Source organism: Tachypleus tridentatus, chromosome 6 (assembly GCF_004210375.1).
Source record: "Tachypleus tridentatus isolate NWPU-2018 chromosome 6, ASM421037v1, whole genome shotgun sequence".
Lineage (NCBI taxonomy): Eukaryota > Metazoa > Arthropoda > Merostomata > Xiphosura > Limulidae > Tachypleus > Tachypleus tridentatus.
In genome coordinates this window covers 12,379,975-12,403,596 of record NC_134830.1, presented here as the reverse complement: position 1 = coordinate 12,403,596, position 23,622 = coordinate 12,379,975, and the positions used below count along the sequence as shown (strand labels likewise).

At 31.6% G+C, this 23,622-nt stretch overlaps 3 non-coding genes across 3 annotated transcripts; all 3 read right to left on the bottom strand.

Annotated features, from left to right (window-relative positions):
* Positions 1-1,249: 1,249 nt before the first annotated feature.
* TRNAA-UGC (transfer RNA alanine (anticodon UGC)) lies at positions 1,250-1,322 on the bottom strand. The gene has a single exon. It is a non-coding gene; the product is annotated as a tRNA-Ala (tRNA).
* Positions 1,323-4,025: 2,703 nt separating this feature from the next.
* TRNAA-UGC (transfer RNA alanine (anticodon UGC)) lies at positions 4,026-4,098 on the bottom strand. Its single transcript has one exon. It is a non-coding gene; the product is annotated as a tRNA-Ala (tRNA).
* Positions 4,099-6,801: 2,703 nt separating this feature from the next.
* On the bottom strand, positions 6,802-6,874 carry TRNAA-UGC (transfer RNA alanine (anticodon UGC)). The gene has a single exon. It is a non-coding gene; the product is annotated as a tRNA-Ala (tRNA).
* Between the last annotated feature and the right edge of the window lie 16,748 nt (positions 6,875-23,622).

Genomic DNA, 23,622 nt, shown 5'->3' with positions numbered 1-23,622 from the left:
CAAATGCTCGTATATCTCTTTAGAAGAATGAAAAATTCGAATTTAGGGGCAAATTAGAACAAATTTTAATATTTCAAACCGTACTTAATTAGAATAGGTATTTGCAAATTTCAAAGTCAAAGAGAAGAAAAATTTTTTGGTAAATTTGTGAAACGTTCCGTAATTTATTTAATTTTCTCTGAAACTGCTAAGTTATAAAGCAGTAAAAGTAATAAATAACTTAGAAATTCTCAAATATCTTTTCATAATGACGTCTCGATCATAAAGTAAAGAATTTAACCTTCTTCTTTCGTAATTATTTCAGAGAACTAAGATCGTTTGTATCTAAAGTTCCCCGTAAATGATTTGCCCATGAAATGTGATTGTTGACATAAATGCAGTTATATAATTAGTACGTAGGTAAAACGCAAACTATGCTTTTAAGAAAACTTTATTAAAAGTATTGACAAGTCTAAACACAGTGAAACCGTTTATGATTGTTTGAGAAACAAGCATTTTACTTATACTTCGTGATGTTGGGAAGAAATTTCCACGTTCCACAAACTCTACTTTTCTCATCTTCAAAGTCTACAACGATTGTGAGCCGTTTTCTTATCGAAGTTTCCACTGTGATGTATTTGGAAAAAAGATAAATATCTTCATTTCAAGAAGGGTGATTTATGAGTTAAGCATAAATATGATGTAAGAAGTATATAAATGTTGGATTCTCTATGTTTTCGGTGAGGACTTATTTCTCTATGACTCTAGTACTCACACTTGTTCTTTCACAGTTACTACAAAATAACGTTACACATCTTTCTCATAGAGATATATTATGTTATTGAAGCTGTTTCACCACTTACACTGTGTTATCAACAGAGTATACCTGGCAGTTAGTACCACTGGAAACATAGTTTCAGGTGTAAAAGATAAATTGTAAATAAATTCGTATTGTTAAATGTTTTCGTTCATGTTTATAAAAAATGTCATACATTTCGATGACATCATTGAAAGGGAAAGAGCAGAAAAACGGCCTTTCATTTTGAATCCCAAGAGATAACTTTCAAAGTATTTCTTCAACTCGGTGTATTCTCTCTGAAGTATTATTTATTTTAACCTAAAGTAAAATCATTCTTATTTTGTAAAGTCATAATTTTGCCATCCTTTTGTCAGTCACGTTCTGTATTATTTAGATGGGAGGCATCATTGAAAATTTCCTCACCTCTCTTCATGCGTGTTTTTTTTTTTATATTAGTAGCAAAATCACGTTTGGAGGCGCTGGGTATCGATCCCAGTACCTCTCGCATGCAAAGCGAGCACTCTACCACTTGAGCTACGCCCCCTTCGTTTTTATGCATGTTACACTTTCCGAGTTTATTCCGTCAATGTTTCAACACAAAATTTTGTATCCAGTTTCTAAGAAACGTCAGATTTTACATTGCACTCTCCGCATATTTCAAAACAAGAATAATTTACAGCACACACTTCTCTCCTGTAAAACGTAATTGGCGATAAGCACTGCAAGAGTGAAATCCAAATTGTGAAAGGTCTCCTCTAAAACTTTACATTAAAAACGTTAATTACATACACGACATTCTAGGTAAAATCCTAACAAACATGCCATAATATTTTTTACATTTGGAAGCAGCTCTCCCAGGAAACCTAGTTAAGAAACGTCATGAAACCTCATACATCCACGTCAAAAAGGAGTAATGATATATTCAAATGAAGAAGAGGATTTATTGACTTTAATTTGTAATTTTCGCTTACACGTGCATCTAATATTAGCGTATTTGTTTAAAAATAATGAGAAACTGTTACAGTGCATGCACGAGCTTTCAATCCATTATTTATCGCACGCTAGGAGAAAAGTGCTCATTATTCTTTCCTTCACCCCTTACATAATTTTTGTAAGTTTCTTTATCGCTACTCCATTGTTACATACGTTTCTCGTGGATTCTGTTATGACACAAAACGATTTGTTTTAACTCGGGTTCAATCACACAACTAAAGTAAGAGAAAACCGGAAAGAATAAATATTTCTAGTCTCCAGCTACTTCAGAAATAAATATCATTACAAACAGGCGGTCGGTCATACTTAGAAGATGCGTACTGGCCATCAAGAAGAAACAGTGACAGCATAATAAACGTTCGAAAAGAAGAGAAAACTACATTAAACACGAACAGGGTTACAGACACAATTGAAACATTGATATATTACTTCTACTAATAGTTATTTTGTGTGCATATTAAGCATGAACATTTTCGTCATTACTGGTGGAAGCAATGGTTTACAAAGAAAAGGTATGAACCAATTCCAAGGAAATTTTGTGTAAAAATAGAGTTTTGTTATTGTAAAGTTTCACGTGTACCAGTACTATTTAAATTTAATTTCTTTTTGAGTGAGATGAGTAAAATTATTTTCGTAGCTCTTACTCCTTAATATTGTAATAGCAACGTCAGCTTCAGGGAAACGAAGTGAGAATGGGTTTTATACGCTCATATTTCTGTATCGCAAGCAAAGCTAAGATCTTACTAGTACTTTGAAGGGTCGATCGAAACAGTTCTGTTTATTGAGACTTGTCTGTAGGTATTCATTGGACAATCCAAGATCACGAAGAATTTTATAAAACGCTCTTTTTACGTACATTAAAGACAGATGAACGATAGCTATCTGAAATGGGATTTTTTTTTGGAACATTATCTGTTGCCTACGTAATAGTGAGAATTTCTAGTAAACATCTGCGATGATCATTATGCCTCAAAGTTATGGGCGTCAGTTCTCCATTTACAATCAAATGCTCGTATATCTCTTTAGAAGAATGAAAAATTCGAATTTAGGGGCAAATTAGAACAAATTTTAATATTTCAAACCGTACTTAATTAGAATAGGTATTTGCAAATTTCAAAGTCAAAGAGAAGAAAAATTTTTTTGGTAAATTTGTGAAACGTTCCGTAATTTATTTAATTTTCTCTGAAACTGCTAAGTTATAAAGCAGTAAAAGTAATAAATAACTTAGAAATTCTCAAATATCTTTTCATAATGACGTCTCGATCATAAAGTAAAGAATTTAACCTTCTTCTTTCGTAATTATTTCAGAGAACTAAGATCGTTTGTATCTAAAGTTCCCCGTAAATGATTTGCCCATGAAATGTGATTGTTGACATAAATGCAGTTATATAATTAGTACGTAGGTAAAACGCAAACTATGCTTTTAAGAAAACTTTATTAAAAGTATTGACAAGTCTAAACACAGTGAAACCGTTTATGATTGTTTGAGAAACAAGCATTTTACTTATACTTCGTGATGTTGGGAAGAAATTTCCACGTTCCACAAACTCTACTTTTCTCATCTTCAAAGTCTACAACGATTGTGAGCCGTTTTCTTATCGAAGTTTCCACTGTGATGTATTTGGAAAAAGATAAATATCTTCATTTCAAGAAGGGTGATTTATGAGTTAAGCATAAATATGATGTAAGAAGTATATAAATGTTGGATTCTCTATGTTTTCGGTGAGGACTTATTTCTCTATGACTCTAGTACTCACACTTGTTCTTTCACAGTTACTACAAAATAACGTTACACATCTTTCTCATAGAGATATATTATGTTATTGAAGCTGTTTCACCACTTACACTGTGTTATCAACAGAGTATACCTGGCAGTTAGTACCACTGGAAACATAGTTTCAGGTGTAAAAGATAAATTGTAAATAAATTCGTATTGTTAAATGTTTTCGTTCATGTTTATAAAAAATGTCATACATTTCGATGACATCATTGAAAGGGAAAGAGCAGAAAAACGGCCTTTCATTTTGAATCCCAAGAGATAACTTTCAAAGTATTTCTTCAACTCGGTGTATTCTCTCTGAAGTATTATTTATTTTAACCTAAAGTAAAATCATTCTTATTTTGTAAAGTCATAATTTTGCCATCCTTTTGTCAGTCACGTTCTGTATTATTTAGATGGGAGGCATCATTGAAAATTTCCTCACCTCTCTTCATGCGTGTTTTTTTTTTTATATATTAGTAGCAAAATCACGTTTGGAGGCGCTGGGTATCGATCCCAGTACCTCTCGCATGCAAAGCGAGCACTCTACCACTTGAGCTACGCCCCCTTCGTTTTTATGCATGTTACACTTTCCGAGTTTATTCCGTCAATGTTTCAACACAAAATTTTGTATCCAGTTTCTAAGAAACGTCAGATTTTTACATTGCACTCTACGCATATTTCAAAACAAGAATAATTTACAGCACACACTTCTCTCCTGTAAAACGTAATTGGCGATAAGCACTGCAAGAGTGAAATCCAAATTGTGAAAGGTCTCCTCTAAAACTTTACATTAAAAACGTTAATTACATACACGACATTCTAGGTAAAATCCTAACAAACATGCCATAATATTTTTTACATTTGGAAGCAGCTCTCCCAGGAAACCTAGTTAAGAAACGTCATGAAACCTCATACATCCACGTCAAAAAGGAGTAATGATATATTCAAATGAAGAAGAGGATTTATTGACTTTTAATTTGTAATTTTCGCTTACACGTGCATCTAATATTAGCGTATTTGTTTAAAAATAATGAGAAACTGTTACAGTGCATGCACGAGCTTTCAATCCATTATTTATCGCACGCTAGGAGAAAAGTGCTCATTATTCTTTCCTTCACCCCTTACATAATTTTTGTAAGTTTCTTTATCGCTACTCCATTGTTACATACGTTTCTCGTGGATTCTGTTATGACACAAAACGATTTGTTTTAACTCGGGTTCAATCACACAACTAAAGTAAGAGAAAACCGGAAAGAATAAATATTTCTAGTCTCCAGCTACTTCAGAAATAAATATCATTACAAACAGGCGGTCGGTCATACTTAGAAGATGCGTACTGGCCATCAAGAAGAAACAGTGACAGCATAATAAACGTTCGAAAAGAAGAGAAAACTACATTAAACACGAACAGGGTTACAGACACAATTGAAACATTGATATATTACTTCTACTAATAGTTATTTTGTGTGCATATTAAGCATGAACATTTTCGTCATTACTGGTGGAAGCAATGGTTTACAAAGAAAAGGTATGAACCAATTCCAAGGAAATTTTGTGTAAAAATAGAGTTTTGTTATTGTAAAGTTTCACGTGTACCAGTACTATTTAAATTTAATTTCTTTTTGAGTGAGATGAGTAAAATTATTTTCGTAGCTCTTACTCCTTAATATTGTAATAGCAACGTCAGCTTCAGGGAAACGAAGTGAGAATGGGTTTTATACGCTCATATTTCTGTATCGCAAGCAAAGCTAAGATCTTACTAGTACTTTGAAGGGTCGATCGAAACAGTTCTGTTTATTGAGACTTGTCTGTAGGTATTCATTGGACAATCCAAGATCACGAAGAATTTTATAAAACGCTCTTTTTACGTACATTAAAGACAGATGAACGATAGCTATCTGAAATGGGATTTTTTTTTGGAACATTATCTGTTGCCTACGTAATAGTGAGAATTTCTAGTAAACATCTGCGATGATCATTATGCCTCAAAGTTATGGGCGTCAGTTCTCCATTTACAATCAAATGCTCGTATATCTCTTTAGAAGAATGAAAAAATTCGAATTTAGGGGCAAATTAGAACAAATTTTAATATTTCAAACCGTACTTAATTAGAATAGGTATTTGCAAATTTCAAAGTCAAAGAGAAGAAAAATTTTTTTGGTAAATTTGTGAAACGTTCCGTAATTTATTTAATTTTCTCTGAAACTGCTAAGTTATAAAGCAGTAAAAGTAATAAATAACTTAGAAATTCTCAAATATCTTTTCATAATGACGTCTCGATCATAAAGTAAAGAATTTAACCTTCTTCTTTCGTAATTATTTCAGAGAACTAAGATCGTTTGTATCTAAAGTTCCCCGTAAATGATTTGCCCATGAAATGTGATTGTTGACATAAATGCAGTTATATAATTAGTACGTAGGTAAAACGCAAACTATGCTTTTAAGAAAACTTTATTAAAAGTATTGACAAGTCTAAACACAGTGAAACCGTTTATGATTGTTTGAGAAACAAGCATTTTACTTATACTTCGTGATGTTGGGAAGAAATTTCCACGTTCCACAAACTCTACTTTTCTCATCTTCAAAGTCTACAACGATTGTGAGCCGTTTTCTTATCGAAGTTTCCACTGTGATGTATTTGGAAAAAGATAAATATCTTCATTTCAAGAAGGGTGATTTATGAGTTAAGCATAAATATGATGTAAGAAGTATATAAATGTTGGATTCTCTATGTTTTCGGTGAGGACTTATTTCTCTATGACTCTAGTACTCACACTTGTTCTTTCACAGTTACTACAAAATAACATTACACATCTTTCTCATAGAGATATATTATGTTATTGAAGCTGTTTCACCACTTACACTGTGTTATCAACAGAGTATACCTGGCAGTTAGTACCACTGGAAACATAGTTTCAGGTGTAAAAGATAAATTGTAAATAAATTCGTATTGTTAAATGTTTTCGTTCATGTTTATAAAAATGTCATACATTTCGATGACATCATTGAAAGGGAAAGAGCAGAAAAACGGCCTTTCATTTTGAATCCCAAGAGATAACTTTCAAAGTATTTCTTCAACTCGGTGTATTCTCTCTGAAGTATTATTTATTTTAACCTAAAGTAAAATCATTCTTATTTTGTAAAGTCATAATTTTGCCATCCTTTTGTCAGTCACGTTCTGTATTATTTAGATGGGAGGCATCATTGAAAATTTCCTCACCTCTCTTCATGCGTGTTTTTTTTTTTATATTAGTAGCAAAATCACGTTTGGAGGCGCTGGGTATCGATCCCAGTACCTCTCGCATGCAAAGCGAGCACTCTACCACTTGAGCTACGCCCCCTTCGTTTTTATGCATGTTACACTTTCCGAGTTTATTCCGTCAATGTTTCAACACAAAATTTTGTATCCAGTTTCTAAGAAACGTCAGATTTTTACATTGCACTCTCCGCATATTTCAAAACAAGAATAATTTACAGCACACACTTCTCTCCTGTAAAACGTAATTGGCGATAAGCACTGCAAGAGTGAAATCCAAATTGTGAAAGGTCTCCTCTAAAACTTTACATTAAAAACGTTAATTACATACACGACATTCTAGGTAAAATCCTAACAAACATGCATAATATTTTTTACATTTGGAAGCAGCTCTCCCAGGAAACCTAGTTAAGAAACGTCATGAAACCTCATACATCCACGTCAAAAAGGAGTAATGATATATTCAAATGAAGAAGAGGATTTATTGACTTTTAATTTGTAATTTTCGCTTACACGTGCATCTAATATTAGCGTATTTGTTTAAAAATAATGAGAAACTGTTACAGTGCATGCACGAGCTTTCAATCCATTATTTATCGCACGCTAGGAGAAAAGTGCTCATTATTCTTTCCTTCACCCCTTACATAATTTTTGTAAGTTTCTTTATCGCTACTCCATTGTTACATACGTTTCTCGTGGATTCTGTTATGACACAAAACGATTTGTTTTAACTCGGGTTCAATCACACAACTAAAGTAAGAGAAAACCGGAAAGAATAAAGAAGAAACAGTGACAGCATAATAAACGTTCGAAAAGAAGAGAAAACTACATTAAACACGAACAGGGTTACAGACACAATTGAAACATTGATATATTACTTCTACTAATAGTTATTTTGTGTGCATATTAAGCATGAACATTTTCGTCATTACTGGTGGAAGCAATGGTTTACAAAGAAATAATATCGAAGTTTAATTTTCTGAGAAACTGCTAAGTTATAAAGCTGTAAAGTAATAAATAACTTAGAAATTTCTCATATCTTTTCATAATGACGTCTCGATCATAAAGTAAGAATTTAACCTTCTTCTCGTAATTATTTCAGAGAACAAAGATCGTTTGTATATGAAGTTCCCGTAAATGATTTGCCCATGAAATGTGATTGTTGACATCAGATGCAGTTATATAGTTAGTACGTAGGTAAAACGCAAACTATGCTTTTAAAAACTTTATTAAAAGTATTGACAAGTCTGTGAAACCGTTTATGATTGTATGAGAAACAAGGATTTTACTTATCTTCGTGATGTTGGGAAGAAACAATTACAAACTCTACTCCTCTCACCAAAACTTCCGTTTTGTTATAAGTTCTCTATGACTATGTACTCACATAGCCTGCAAAAATAAATACAATCTGCATTCCAAATACAAAACCATGGCTTAGTAATGTAATTATTTCATACCTGATAAATTTTTATTCATGATGTTATATTCTCCTGCCTTTCAATGACATCATGTTCATTTCTGCTTACATATTTAAACCCAAAACTACCTTTCATTTATTTTTCAAAGTATTTCTTCAACTCGGTGTATTCTCTAACGTATTATTTATTTTAACCTAAAGTAAAATCATTCTTATTTTGTAAAGTCATAATTTTGCCATCCTTTTGTCAGTCATGTTCTGTATCATTTCGATGGGAGGCATCATTGAAAATTTCCTCACCTCTCTCTTCATGCGTGTTTTTTTTATATATATATATTAGTAGCAAAATCACGTTTGAGGCGCGCTGGGTATCGATCCCAGTACCTCTCACATGCAAAGCGAGCAATCTATCACTTGAGCTACGCCCTCTTCGTTTTTTATGCGTTTTACACTTTCCGAGTTTATTCCGTAAATGTTTCAACACAAAATTTTGTATCCAGTTTCTAAGAAACGTCAGATTTTACATTGCACTCTCCGCATATTTCAAAACAAGAATAATTTACAGCATACACTTCTGCAGTAAAACGTAATTGGCGATGAGCACTGGAAGAGAGAAATCAAAATTGTAAAGGTCTCCTCTAAAACTTTACATTAAAACTAAAAGTAAAGTTAATTAATAATATAACATAGAAGAGACTATGTATTATCAATTGCAGCATTATATAATGTTGAAGATATATATTTTTGGTAAATCAATATCAAGAATTAATTACACCTTATTTTATAATCTTACTTCTACATAAAGGACACGCAGAAATAATATACACACACAATACTATCTGTTAAATAGCACCAAAAAACAAAATCTATAAAATATCTCCACTTTGGTATTCTAAATTCAGACAATTATAAAAATAACTACGATTCGAGACAATAAGCCTTTGTTTATCATAGAACACAATATTAAGTATCTTCGTATCACAAGAGCACGACTTTCACCAGAATAAACATGATTTGATTATATCTTAATTGATGTAATTTATAAACATACTTTTAATAAATGGAATAAAAAAAAAACTTTTTCAATAAACGATAACACATTTAATAGATAAAATATTACTCTTTGTATCGACACAATTCGAACACACCTTCTTCTGCAGTACTTACTACGTAAACAGTAATATTTTTCCAAGAAAATGTTCTCTTTCTAAATTTTCAAGCAACGACGTTATCTAAAACAGCTCAGTGTTTGCAAACACGAATTGTTAAGCCTCTCACAGGTTTTAGAGTAACGTGAATTTTACTTACTAATTGTCTAACTTTTTTCTCTTTTCAAGAATTTAATTCAGATTTATAGAATGTCCGTATGTTGAATATACAATTAAAATATTTATACAAAACTTTATACCTACAAGTTGTACAGCATGAAGTATCCACGGAATGGGAAACTTTCTTCAATAAAATTTTGTTTTTCTTCGCACAGTTCGGTTTTAATTGTAATATCTCGATCCCTTAGTTACGATAAGCAAATATTCAATATTATTGTGGTTCCATTTTATTGCAGTGTTTCACAGTTTTAATTGGTTGTATGTGTAACAATACTAGTGGTTCAATTTAGTAAAGAAATGACAAGCTAAATAGAAGGAAAATGACAGAAATATAAAATCTGCAAAGCGAGGGTAACAGTGAGAATAGTCGAGATGTTAAACTTGTAAAAGAAAATTTCTCCTTAAAACCTAGTTAAGACATTATACATATGGTGTAAATATAGGTTCGGCTATCGCGACTACGTGTATAACGATTTGTTGGTGTAGGTCTCACAATGACAAGTTGGAGATGTGACAAGGAGATACAGACAGTCTCACCGGACGAATTCTATGTGTCTATCTCACCCATATTATCTTTATACAGTCAGTATTTTTCCAAGATGAGAAATTACACATGCAAAAAAATTCGACACTTTGTTGCATGCGTCTCATTAGAAGGAAATGGTTCTAGATACTAAAAAAAAATTGCCAAACATTTTTCAGTCGAACACAAAAATTAAAATTTTTTGAGAAATTGAAATTATGAAAAAACATCATTTTTATTTTTGAAATGTAGGCAAATAATGATACATAAATAACATAAATAAATCAAAAAAAGTTATCTCAATCATTCAAATGTTAAAACAAACTACACGATGATTTGCTACAACCAGAAACCATACATAAAATAGAATTTAACAACTGTTCCTATTTCTATGTAGGTTAAAGTGGATGTGAAACACGAATAAGAAAAAACCACCCCGACATGTAAATTACCAAATACAATACAATCACCAATGAACACACTGTATCAATATCAAATATGAAGACTTATAAATAAATAAAGAAAGAAAAAATAACAACCTTATTTATCAAAACATTCCCACACCTAAAATTAAAGAAAATCCACATCCACTTTCATTTCTTTACATTAATTTTTACTTTACACCCTATCTCTCACTCTCATCTCTTACATCAATAATAAGCATGGAATTCTAAATTATCACCTTCAATTTTACCTATACTCACAGATCCCTCCTTCCTCATACTAGTGGTTTTGAAAACTGTTCGGGTTTAATTGTTCTGTGTAGTACTTGAAATGATCGCTCTAGTGGTCGAGACGTTGTACATATTCTAACAAATGAAAACTTCCAATTATCCTCCACTGTTCGTCTCATTAGTGATGCAATTCTATGTTTCACCATCAACTATTTCTAGTTTATTCATATAACATTTAATTATTTTTATGCAAATCTGGGTGTTTTTTAGATTTAACTTTTAGCATATTATTTCGTATGATTTGTGAAATACATTTATAATTTATTATGCTAAATTTGGACATTCATTTGATATAATAACGGATTTTAATTTAAACGTATCAAACCTCCTCTGAATCAGTATTAAGTTTAACAAGCAAAAACATTCAAATAAAATTAATACTTTGAAATACATATATTGTTTGGGGTAAAAGAGGTGTCTGTATGATGCCTAGGAAAGCCTTGCCAGCATTGTGGAACTTCTACACGTTTGGAGAGTGGTTCAATTGGATTTTTTACAAGTTAAGTTTGATATAAGGCGGGATTATGTTGCCAAAGTTGAGCTAGAATGAATTTGCGTCAAAGAGTAATAATCTCAGATTTTGAATAATGGAAAACATCCTAAAATCGTTCTATTTCTTTGTAATAGCACTTCTAACTTAGGTAATGTAGTATAAGTACTAATGACAACCACGTATACGTTTTTTATAACTTCTTGTCATGGCTACGTAACTACTGCAGACAGTATTTTGCATGTGATTACCTAGTTCAGTTCACATATATAACTTTAAACATAACATTCATTGACAGACATGTATGTAGTCACAGTTTTAAATCAACTATATTATGGTTATCTATTCATTGTCATTTAACTCTGTACAAAATAATTGTGTATATAACCTCAGCAGATATTTACAACTATGTTATAATAATAACTACACTATATGAGACAGTTAAATGTATAGTTATAGTAATATTGTCTTAACACTTGACATATTTTTAAACTAGAAGTGACCTTAACAAATCACCTTATTTAAGGCATAATGAATTATTATCATTTTAGCACATGCGTAATCTATTAATATTAGGTCTAAGTTAGTTTTACTTCTGTTTAATAATGAATTTCACCACAATTCTATATTTCTACTTAACGGGTTTGCCATATATTCTTATATAGATTGAGTAGGCTTGATCAATGGTGAATGAACCGCTTTTGGTTTTGTTGAAAATGGAACGGGTATTACCTATATTAAAGTTTAGAACTCTGTTGTTTCATGTGAGTATTTTAACTCTTGGTTATTGTGGAGGAGTAAGTTTGAACTCGAGTACCAAAAACAAAACAGATTACAACAACACTACAGATGTAAAGGAAGAGTGTTGTAAGGAACGTTATTAAATCAATCGCTGTTTACTAAGATTGTAGGACTTTGATATTTTCACACAAAACTGTAAGAATGTTACTGTCTTTTTATTTGAAATGTTTCCTGAGTTTTTTACTTAAAACACTGCACTAGTATCTCTCCTTTTTTTCTCTTTCTTTAAATGTTAGCTTTGACTAAGTTTTAGTTTCCCATTCTTTGTGTGTACTTTTATATTGTTTTAATAATTTCATATTACACGTTTTGCTTTTTTTTACCTTATTTTTTGTTCTGTCTCTCTCTATAGTAGTTTGCATGTTGCTGGGTGAAGAAGAAATGTCCTATTTCAGATTTTTCTATTTAAAGGTGAATTTTCAGCAATTCTAATAATTGACTTAGAAACTGTGCTTTGGTTAGGATAATTCCTGTGTGTTTGCCATATTTTTAAACACTTTAGTTTTGAGTAAAAAATGAAACAAAATATGCGGGTCCTCGAACTCAGTTCTTCTCGGTCGTTCGTCTGTTTCCGTGACGTCTTACAACTATGACGTAATAGTTGCCAAACACGCTTCGTTGCGCGCCGACCATTTTGTACCTTTCAGTGCTGGTGTTTTATGTAAAATCTATCGGTGCTTTTTTCGGATTACATACTTTGTGAGACTATTTTTTTGTCTTTATATTTGCTACTTTATGTTTGTTTTATGATAACATGGTTTACTGCGTTGCTTATATTTGTAAAACGGTTCATCATTGGGCAAAAGCTTCTTTTCTTCTCTGTAGATGTTTTGTATCATTTTAACATGTGAAAAAGTTTGAAGAATACCATTTTTCAAATTTAGCTTTTCAAGATAAATTGAAATAAGACTATGTTTTCAACATGTTGAAGTAATCAAGTGTATGTTTTGTATTTAAAAACATTGTAGACTTGTAAACAATCAAATATAAACCCATAACATATTTCCATAACTCATCATAATAAAATTAATCTTAACACAGTACTTTGATAGGTTGTCATACTAAATGTAAAACTCATAAAGCATGTTGTTTTAATCTATAATCTTATTTCTTCAGTATCACTCACAGTCTCCGCTGCTCTCTCTCGTGGAACTGTCTTCATCACTAGAACTTATCAAATCTGTGTCCATTTTGACTATTCTAGGTTCTGTTCAGAGTAAACTCAAATTGATATGGCGGTACTAGGCACTTGTTTGGAACATTACGTCAAAAGACAGAGCGCAGTTTTCCAAATGCACTGGCGTTGTTTCTTTACATTCAACACGTTGGCGTTGGTAGTTTATTTTGCAACTATTACGTCACAGTTCTTATCCTAGCGGCAGGCGTGAAAACTAAAACGTTTGAATTGCCGCTGCTGAAAGGTTTACTTTCTGCACTAAGTTCTATGTTTCATTTATTAGCACATATGTTTTATAAAAAATGGAACCTGCAAAATTAATCAGTATAGTAGTTCTTTTTGATTTTAAAGTTTTACTTTTTATGTAAAATTCACCTTTAAGAACTTTAAAAGATTTACACTGAATACTGTTCTGTTTTTTTTTCCAAGTATTTTTTTTACAGGAACATTAAATGAATAGCAGTAAAACTTGTTAAACATTTAACTTTCTTATAATTGTGTATTTAATTAGAAAGAAAATTTATGCAAATTTTAGGTGACTTGAATCTTGATTGTCCAGGAATAAAGTAAAATGTTAGAAATAAATGGGACTAAATTGAGATTTTGTGTTCAGAAGAAGTTTAGTGTGAACAAAACTGTATTTTTCTTCTTTACAGCACTACAAGATTTTTAGTTTTCTACTGTGCCAATGACCCTCATATTCAACTTTCCAGTTCACTTTTGGTCCCATCAGTGATCCTGATCAAGATGGTCTGAAGAAACCTCTGAAGTAAAAAATCTGTCCCGTCAGGAAGTAAAGTGTACCAATAAATAGTAGAAGTGAAATATGGGAGTAGAGGTGACAGTCACTCTACAACGCAGGTTTGTCCACTTCTCCATTTTTTTTTTTTCTTTTGTCTGGTCCTTATATTAATTTTCTTTTCAAATATTAAATTTCTCAAGTGAGTTGAACATATAGTGGTAGCTCTTACAGTAACATCCAGAGAGAACATTATAAGAGCAGGGGATCATAAACAAAAAGGGGTCACTTTTATTGGCAATCTGATGCAAAACCACTTTTATGTGAGGGAAAGTTATAGAAGGCTGTGGGTTTCCTCTACTACATATGGGTTGAATCCATGTTAATCTGTTTTATTCTTTTCAGTCAGTCTTACAAACCATTTTAAATGTAAAACTAAACAGTGATTTCTTGTATATCAACATTCAATGTGTACATATAAATATATCAATTATTTTTTTAAGCTGACAATTGTATTTCCTATCTTGCAGTAGGCAAGATGTGTAATTATGGACAAGTTTTATCACCAAGAAGAGCACTTTGACATAAGAAGAAAAGGCAGGGACTTTAGTCCATCCATCCACCCCCACTGTTTGTGTTACTGAGCTCCTATTAGAATCAAACTATCATATCTCTTGTGATGACTGAAATTTCACTCTAGAAGGCTTCGTGCCTTATTATAAGATAAGAACTAGAATATATTTAGTAATGGTTTTAATTTTAAAATGAAATATTACATTTATTTAAAACTTTTGTCACATTGTGATAATTACATACAGTTCAAAATGTTTTAGATGATTGGGTGGAAATCACTTAGATTTTACATGTAGAGAGAAATTGAGTTACCAGTTGTTATGTTGCTAGGACCCAGGTGGGATGTTTGTTGGCATTATAAGCATAACACCAAAGCTTGAAGTGGTATGTGATGTTATCTTGTTTTCTTTAGGAGGTATAAAACCTCTCCACTGTTCCACTGTCATTAAACTGTCTTGGGTCTACACCATATATCTTACTCTCTTACTTTTCCCTTTCATTCAAGTAGGAGTGGTAAGATACAACACAAAGTAACAATGAACAGATGCATACAGGTTTTCATTAAGGAGTCTAGTATATCCACTGCTGTGAATAATAGTTCACAACTGTAGGTTTCTCGGAAGGGTAAGGTTCAACAAACACTACAGTAAATGCTTACTGGATAGAGGAACTACATTTCTCTTTCAAAATGTCATGTAAGATGGGGAAGGAATGAAACAAAGTAGTACATGGAAAAACAAATGAACCCTGTCATTACAGACTCAATCTGTGTGACTGTGTTCATAACCATCACTTTCCATACTATAACTTTTAAAATGATATGTGTATCTTTGCAAAATCTGACTAGCTTTCTGTAAACATTACAAGTCTTTTGTACACAAAAAATTCAAAGCTTTTGATTAAGTATTTTCACTAAAATTAGGTTTTCTTTTTCTTCAAATTCAAGAATTTTACAAACCAGTCCTCTTTCTCTTTTCCTCCTTTTCATAAACTGCATTACACCAATCTTTATTTAAGTGTTTTTAGTCAATGATAAATAATGTAGTAACTAAAAAATATAAGTTCAGGGCTATAAGATATTATACACTGTGGATAGTGTTAATTAATTTATTTTGTCAGTTGATATTTCATGATTGTTGTTTTGTTTTTTACCATAAGAGAGTTAAAAGCAGGTTGTTATTGGAAGTTGTGTGATAGATGTCAAGGCTACAGAGATTTCAAGAATGCCTCAATACAAGATATAAAGGTGGCAACAACCATATAAGAGGTCACAGAGTAGGAAGTGAGCCAAAAGTAAAGCTAAGGGAAAGAGAGTTTCAGTCAGAGAAAAGTTAGAAAATGTGAAATTAACCATTGCAAATAATTTAGCTTGTCAACTGCATTTTAAACCAATTGAATTTGGCCTAAGTGGATTTTTGTCAAGAAGAAAACCATTTAGTATTTAGATACAGTTGTGATACATGTAGTGTGAAGTTTTATCCTGTGTAACTTGTTTTAAACATATTTTAAAATAAGTGGTGTTCATTTATTGTTGAATTTATCTTCAATAAATTGCAAACACTCACTGTAAAAATTAAATTATTATATGCACTATTTAAAAGTAAGTTTTCACTAGGATGAAATCAGAACATTGGAATAATTGTGGTTCTTTAACAAAGTGTTGGGAGTGGGTGTGCTTTAAGGTCCAATGCACCAGTGTCCAATATTTTTTTCATAGTTATCAAAAATGTATTAAAATTTTCACCACATGGCAAAAAAATTAACTGTGTTTTTATAGATGGGTTAAAACTACATAGTAATGTTTTAATTATTTATTGATAGAATTAATTACACTTAAAAAATAGGTGATAGAAGTAAAGCACCAGTTCACCACAGGTCAATAGCTGTTTTGCCATGTGGCAAGTGGTGACCATGTTGGACACCATGGATCTAAGGGATCCAGAGTAAGTGGGAAACAATACTCTTTTTCTCTCTTCACATGTCTGCTAGTGATGAACATGTTTGACTGTCAAACAAAATGAATCTAATAATTACATGTTCGTATTCTGTTTGAGAAGGAGAAAGTGGTGTTTATGTTTAGAATTTTCAAATAAAACTAATTGATAAAATGTTTTAAAATGCATTTATTGTAAATAGAAACATTTAACTGCTTCATAAGCTTTAATACTTTTAAAGGCAAACATATTTGGCAATGCATTTGATGCACGTATTGAACTGGAAACACTGGTTTTGATAAGTGGATATTTCTAAGCATCTGTTTAAAATCTCACAAGAATTTTTTAAAATTACTTTCCTGATTCAGTAAAGTGAAACTTCACTTACTCAGGACCTCGTGTAAGGAAAGTTTTACTTTCATAGCTTAGCACACATGCTTTTCTGGCCATCTTCATGAAAGGTACTTAAAGATTGTCAAATCAAATTATAGATGATAACAACCAGAGTAACCAAACAATAATAAAGCTGTATTATATTTAATTTTACTTTTTTTTTCATAAATCAACAAACATGGTAGTGGACATGAAGTACTATTGACACCCAACTTGAAAATAGAATAACAACTGTTCTCAGTGTTCTGGAAATGAAACTTGTATTTATATCTGAGAAAAGAAGGAATATAGCTTTCTAAATCCTGGCTTGATTTGTTGAAAGTAGAATAAGTTGGTAATAATATGCTATGCAGATACTATATACCTCACTGCTATATAGTATATAAGACACAAAAATCTCTTTGTCTCTTTGTTCATTATCTAACTAATCCAGGTCCACTGGACAAATCTTAACCAAACTGTGTGAAATGTTTTCACACAAGGTCTAAAACAGAAGTGCTTTCAATATATGACTGTCCTTCTTCATGAGAGTAAAGGTGAAGATAATTTGGAAAAGGGGCATATTAATAGGGGTTCACAACTACTCCACCCCATTATTGCTGGTATTTAACACTGATGTAAGTTAACATTAAATACATTTATAGATGGTCTCTTGTTCTTAAACCAAAGAGTAAAATATGTTTATAAAATTTTCCCTGCTACGCATACACACAATGTGGAGGAGAGCACACGAACATTTAATATATATATCTCAGAGACTGTAATAGATTCTCTATGGAGGAATAAAATGAACAAGAAATGACTGCCTTTGTTGCAGTAATATATAAACTGAGATAAAGTTTCTATTCCAACAGCTGCAATAAGGCTGATATGAAGAGCTGTTGTTTGAGTTATACCAATTTCCTACTTCGACCTGTCTGTAAGACACTTCTGTGGCCATTGATTGTCTGTTAATTAATCTTTTAAAACGCTGTAGAAAGACATTAACAGCTGGGTGTTGGTAGCAGGTAACAGAATGCACCCCTACTGACACTACATTAGACACTACTTCTTTCTACAGAGTCATCCTGATCATTACACAGTGTAATAAATGAATGTTTTAAATGAATTGTGTGAAAATCAGAAATTTTGTCATTTACTATATCTCTACCCCCAGATTTTTTTTTAAGTTCATGACCCAAATAAAGTAGGGATACCTCAGCTTGATAAATACAAAACGTAAAATTCTGAGTTATTTTTATGGTTCTAGTTTAGAATTTATTAGGTCATGTGCTAGTTTATGCCTAGGTGTCACAGTACATAGCATGAATCATCACTGATGGTACCTACTGCTTGGTGGGATAGTTCACCAGATACCAACTTGAGTGTGATGTTGTTTTATGACTGACACAAATATAATATGTTCTTCTGGATTATTGCAATCTAAGTTGTGATTGGCCAGCTACAGGGTGAACATAAATCATGTGATTAGTTTCTGTTTTGAAAGGATTGTAACTTGTTGTAAAGTGCAGCATTTTTATCTAGGTGTGTTCCGAGTTTGTAGTGCATATTTTAATTATACATTTTCCTTTTGAGTCTGTTTTAATTTTCATTCCACTTTTCAAACTTATTTTGCAAAATGGTAAACATGTGAAATAATTATAGATTATCAAGAAGTTAGAACTTGTGTTTGGTAAACTCCATCTTCTTTATAATATCATATTTTCTCACACTAATCTTCCATCTAAATAAATCAATGAGTCTGTCAGTATGCAGGGTGTGGTGTACACAAATGCCTCTATTTTTGTAAACTACAATAATTCATCATATCAGTACTTCCAAAGTTCATTTTTCATACTGTGGATCTCTGATAAATCTAATGTTTAAGTTTATTTTATATAGCCTCGACAAAACTAATGGGGAGATCTAGTCAACAGAAAAAGTATTTTAAAAGAAGCCATTATCCTCAATCAAAACATAAATTTTAACATCTTAAGATAATATTTTTAGCATTTGAAATCCACTATGTTCAGCCGTATTGACTTGCTTATAATGTTCCTTGGCTATATTGTGCATACTGTTTGAAAGATACTTGAAGGTTTTCCTCACAGGGTTAAGGAATAATTGATAGCTGTTCATCCCTATTGTGCCTTCTATTAAGTAAATCATTATGATCTGTTTTTAAAAATAGTTTTTTGTGGTCATCAATTGCACTGTTTCAGGTGTTGTTGTTCCTTCAGACTCTCCACTGTGTTTCACATCCTCACTTTTCTTCTAGTGAAGATTGATAGCCCTTATTATATTCTACTTTTCCTGTATGTACCACATCTTTCTTGTACAGGTGAAGAGTATACCTGGTTCAGAGGTGGTATGGTCTCACACATCAGTTCTTTGAATTTGACTCTGTTGTCTTTGGGTGTGTCCTTTGGATTATTTTGAAGGATGCTTCCTTTCTCCTCTCACACTGGTTCTTCCACCTGTTCAATGTGAGATTCTAGTTATTTATGTAATAGGATGTAATGTACTGTATTGGAAGTTGTAACTTTCCTAAACTGTAAATATATTTCTGGAAGGTTCTTACCTCATTTCACACTTCCCACCTTTTCTCTTCATTAAAACCTAATGATTCCAAATTCTAACAGAATTCAAAGTGACATCTGATAGAATTGAACAGAGGAAGTCATAAGCATAATGAGAATACCTAGCACTCTCACTGGTGGAGGGTTATCACATGATAATTTTAATGAATAATTTGCAATCAAGAGGAGGCACAAAGCTTGTGACATGCTTGAAAACAAGTTTTAATATAGATGGCAGCACTGAATGATAATATCTATTGATGTAAAAGGATTCTTTGTTTGTTTTTTGAATTTCGTGCAAAACTACACCAGAGCTATCTCTAGTAGCTGTCCATACTTAGCAATGTAAGACGAGAAGGAAGGCAGCTAGTCATCACCACCCACCACCAACTCTTGGGCTACTCCTTTATCAACAAATATTGGGATTGACTGTCAAATTATTATGCCCCATGTCTGAAACAGCAAACATGTTTGGTGTGAAGAGGATTGGAACCCACAACCTTCAGATTATAAGTCGAGTGCCTTAACCATCTAACCATGACGTGCCTATGTAAACTGAGATAAGTACTTATCAGAAATACATCAGAACAGAAAATTATATATATCATAACAATATTATAGAATACGATATGCAGATACAAAATAAATATGCAGGTTAACCAGTCTGTAAAATGGTATTCTGACATATAGAAAATACAATTCAAATCATAAAATTTAGAAATGCTAAATATTGAAAACATCTAGACCTCTTCTAGCCTACCAAGGAAAGAAAAAATGTACTGTTACAAGTTAGCTGATTCAACAGCTTACATCAACAAAAGTTTATATTCAAGAATAATTATTTCAGTCCCAGCAAATACAGTTGCATAGCTCAGAAAATTTCAAGGAACTTTTAATGTGTGATCACACTAACTGTTACAAGGTTTATAGATCAAAATAATCCATAGTGTTATTAATATTGTAAGGCTTAAAAGCATAGATTTACTAAAATGGATTAATTTCTGCATACAGTTTTAGTGGAGCTGTTGTATTAAAGATTCAAAACTAACATCATATTGTGAGGACATCTTGAATGTAACAGCTAAACACACTTACAAAACGTTATGAGTGTAACCTGAATGAATGGTGCTTACTTGTGATAATGTACCATTTACTTTTTTATCAGTATTTTAGAGTGGAATTTGTATAATTAAATAATTAATTGTGCACAATTTTCTAACTGCTGTATAATAAATTTAATGGAAAGCATACAGTTTTATCACCTTACAAAAATATAGGACTAGAAATATGTTAATCCATTACTTTTGAAAGGCACAATAATTTTATCAGTAGCATGTGATAATATGTTCAAGTTCCAGCACATAACAGATTCTAATGGTATTCTCTTTTAATGTTTTAGGGGTTCACGAACTGTGTATACAGCCATAGCAACTGCTACTGTGTCGGAAGTTACAATTAAAGAGATTAATATAACCCAGCAACCCAGAAAAGAGCTTATCATCATCCAACATTTAGTACTGACAGAAAACAAACATCCAAACATAGTAAACTATTTGGATAGCCATCTTGTTGGTGATGAACTCTGAGTAACTGTTGTTATTCTTACGTATAAGTTAGTTCTCTTTATTTTTAATCTTACCTGTTATAGAGTGTTGGTTAATGTATTCTCTTTATTTAAATTATAGTTATAAATAATACATGATAGTTTTAGTGTTGTAGGTTGCAGCCACATTTGCTTCTGATACAATGACTTTTAATTTATTCCATATATAAATAACTTTGAAAGTACATTATATTTTCCTTCTTAACTTCTTCCAGTATGTTATCTCTTACCAACACTGTTTAGTTTTTACCATACTTTATTCATCTTCCTTGTATGTTCCACACACAGTGTTATATAAGTGGTTGTTGAAATTATTTTATTCAGGAAAGGTTGAGTTTGTTAAGTTATTAACAGTTTATACAATACTCTCAAATGTAGCATTATTTACAAAACTGTAAACATTGTTTAGTGTGTAATACAATACTTAAAAAAAAAATTCAGACAGAAAATGAAAGTTAGAGAATGAAGAAATAACAAAAATGTAGAAAAGTGGTCTGTGACAGTTCAGTTTTCCATAACACTTTGAAATTGCTCCTGTAATTTTTTCTATGAATCACATATTTTTCTAGAAAATATAAATCTCACACTTAAAGAATGTTAAACAACTGATGTCACTTTACTTCCTACTTCATGTACAATTGTTTGAAGAACTTTTCTGTTTTGATAAGACATATGATTACTGACAGAATATTAAGAGAGGAAAATAAATTATTTTGTCTCATTATTATGTATAATAAAACATAAGTGAAATGTTGCTTTGTTTCTTTAGATAGTAATGGAATGTTTATCAGTTGGCTGTATGACTGATGTTTGAGCCCAAACCTGTCTTTCCAAAAATGAAATAGCAGCAGTTTGTGAAGAAGAATGTTATATTGATTGTTATAAGTAACTAACAAGAGGTTTTTTTACAGAAGATATCTGATGATTGTAATTTATTTAAAAGTTTGTCCAATAATTATTATAGATTCTTGTCAAAACTATGGATACTTTCTTCCATAAACTTTCATTTCTCTAGTGATGACAAACATTTTAAATAACATTTCAGAAAGAAATAATGAATTTACATCCAAAATTGGTGAAGTTATCATATTGTAAACTCTGTAGTTCTTTCTATAATTACAGAAAGTTTCACCTCCAATGCATTTCATGGAGGAACATCTTAAACATGTGTACAAAAATTCTTATTAATTTACCTTTGGCAAGTTTTAACTGCACTAAATATCAGATAAAACTTATACCATTTTAATGTTAAATGCATAGCACATTTTTAATCTTCTATCATACAAGTTATTAATTTGAAAAAGAGTAACATTAAGAAAGAACTGATAGTTCAAATACATACCATATAAACTTACAGAGTGATTTGTCATGAAAATGGGTTAAAAATTTACAATTATAAAATTGGTTTTATCCAAAATTACAAAACTAATTAAAGTTATGAAGAACACATATTTAAAAACTACTGCAGGCAACAGCCTAGTCTTTCAAGATTACCTGGTAACTTCAAAAATCTACTGTGTGTGTTTTGCAAGCAGTATTATGCTAAGCGTTGTTTATCTATAATCATAAAATGGTGTGTGTGTGTATGTGACCACCAGAGCTCCAAAAGGAAAGAACCAAGAAAAGTGAAGTTTTAACCCATACAAAGTGGACCCTATGAGTAGTGTACCTGGGTATTAGTACTGATTCATGTGTGCACTTATCCTCTCAATGAGGCAAGGTAGAAAAAACATGTAGTAAAGAAGTGATTTGTTACATAACAACATCTAATACATAGAAAAGTCAAAAGATTTTGGTAAAGATGTCATCTAACAATGGCTTCTGTGTCATGCTACTCAGCAAGAAAAAAATAATAGGCTATACTTTTATACTAAAATAGGTTCAAAATATCCACAATCAAATAGAAGTGGACTGGACCCCTTTGAGGGGCCATGCCATTTTATTATGAGTTGGAACCCATACCATCCCACCAGTACTGAAAGTCATATATAACCTATACACTTCATACAAGGGGCCCATGCACCTAGAGACAATGGCTAGTCTACCTCTGTCACATAGAGTATAAAAACCTAATAACTTGGGCTAGCTGGGAACTGTCATTTATATAACAACATTTAATACATAGAAAATACAATGTGTTAACATAATGGTGCTTTCCTGCAGTGGCTTTTGTCATGTTGCTTAGTAACAAAAGTATAGCCTAATATAGTACTATAAATATAAATGAAATATGTAAATTAGAAAATTGGAAAATGTGTGTTGATTTCTTAACTTAGAGCCTGCACTGATTAAAGAACTTTGTTTTTATTAAAATAACTGGTAACATAACAGCAAATACCTTAATTCAGAAATGACTTAAGTTTAAAATTACTCAGGGTAGTCATTCAAGGTTGTTGGTGTCAACCTACAAAGCCCACACTTTACTCATTGCCAACTTTATGCTGGGTGTTGGTGTTAGTGAAAATCTCTATCTCTTGGCAGCAGATGGTAAAACAACTAATATATCAACCTAATAACCCAATCAGTAACATGTTAAGATATTTGTCTTTGAAATAAATTCATA